The 1973-nt window shown below is 36.4% G+C and overlaps 1 protein-coding gene across 3 annotated transcripts in view; it reads left to right on the top strand.

The window, feature by feature from the left end:
- Nucleotides 1–1973, top strand: part of LOC106876256 (centlein-like) — a 367586-nt gene that overhangs the window by 162230 nt on the left and 203383 nt on the right. The gene's annotated exons all lie outside the window — the stretch shown is intronic.

Below are 1973 nucleotides of genomic sequence, written 5' to 3'. Positions count from 1 at the left end.
TATATATATGTATATATATATATAAATATATATAAATGTCTCTCTCTCTGTCTCAATATCTACCTGGCTGGAAGAAAATAAATTCTTTCTTATATTAAGAGATATAAAACTATTAATGGACTGTTATGAACAAAAGAACAATGTCAACGATGACAACAACTGCAACAGCAACAATAACAACAACAGCATAAGGATTATTCTGTGAATGAGTTATTTCTCCTGCGCTCAACCAATTTTAGTGGCACTAATTTGACATTCTTCGGATCTGTTTATATATTTTTTTCCGGGACAGATTTCAGGAATGTCTGTCTGTCTGTCTGTTTGTGTATACATGTTTATGTTTGTGTGTATGTATATATGTGTTTGCATATACATACACATGCATGCGTATACCAGTGTGTGTGTGTGTGTATGTGCATGCATGAGAGTATCTATAACTGTATGTAAATGTGTATGTGTGTGTACTTGTATGCATATGTATGTTTATAAGTGGATGAATGTCACTTTGCATGTATAAGAGTATTTATAAGATATATATGTCTATGTGTATATGCTTGTGTATATGGTGAATGATTTGGTGTATATGTTGTTTATTCATCATGTATCTCATGTGTATATAAGCATGTGTGTGTGTGAGTGAAGAAAGCACACCTATGTATACTGAACACCATATAAAACGTTTCTCTATGTGCGTATATATGTTTATAAACATACATATATTGTAAACACACACACATGTATGTATTTGATTAACATGCAGCATTTAGTCATGCGTCTTACATCCACGCATCATACACACACACACACACACATACATCTTGTTGAATGTCAGACACAGTTTTACACTTGCATTGAGTTTGAGTTTGAAATATAGACATTAGATATATGAAGCGAGTAAAAAAAAAAAAAAAAAAAAAAAAGAACAACAGGAAACTAGGAAAGGGGAAAATCTTAAAATATTTAACATTTAACTTGTAGGAAAAGAAAATACTTCCACTCTGTATTCCTCATTCATGTATATATCTATACGTATGGAAGAAAGGGAGAAAGAGAGAAGCTCCACAAGTGTATGTTTATATATGTATAGGATCATACATACATTCACACGCATGCAGACAATACATGTTTACCATAGCATCTAGCACACTCTGTAAAGTTGTTAGCATCAGAAAGGGCATCCAGCCATAGAAATGAAACCAAAAGCAAAACACCCAAGCGTGATGTAGTCTTCCAGCCTGTCTAGACTAGCAGTACCCTCAAATATGTGCCAAGCCAAAGAGTGGCAAATCCTCTAACCCATGCCAGAGTGGACAGTGGACATAAAATATTGATGATGATGATGATGATGCTGGCGGCGACGACGACGACAATGATCACCACCACCACCACACAGTTATATTCTTTTGCTTCATTCAGTCATTGGACTGCAACCATGCTGGAGCACTACTCTGAAGGGTTTTGTCAGACAAATTCACCTCAGTACTTATTTTATTGGTTGCTTTTGCTGCTGTGCTATGTTACAAGGAAGTAAACAAACCAACACTGGTTGTCAAGTGATGAGGAGAAAAACACAGACACACATACATGCACACACACACACGCACAATATGCTTCCATACAGTTTCCGTCAACCAGGTTCACCCACAAGGAATTGGTCTATCTACAAGACATTCTCCAAAGGTGTCATGCAGTGGGACTGAACCCAAAACCATGTAGTTCAAAGCAAACTGCTTAACCATATAGCCATGCCTGCACCTGTAACATATATATATATATATATATGTAGGAGTGGCTGTATGGTAAGTAGCTTGCTTGCGGACCACATGGTTCCGGGTTCAGTCCCACTGCTTGGCGCTTTGGGCACGTGTCTTCTACTATAACCTCGGGCCAACAAAGCCTTGTGAGTGGATTTGGTAGATGGAAATTGAAAGGAGCCTGTCGTATATATATATATATATATATATATATATATA

Source organism: Octopus bimaculoides, chromosome 2 (assembly GCF_001194135.2).
Source record: "Octopus bimaculoides isolate UCB-OBI-ISO-001 chromosome 2, ASM119413v2, whole genome shotgun sequence".
Taxonomy (NCBI): Eukaryota; Metazoa; Mollusca; class Cephalopoda; order Octopoda; family Octopodidae; genus Octopus; species Octopus bimaculoides.
This window is presented reverse-complemented; position numbering and strand designations above follow the sequence as displayed.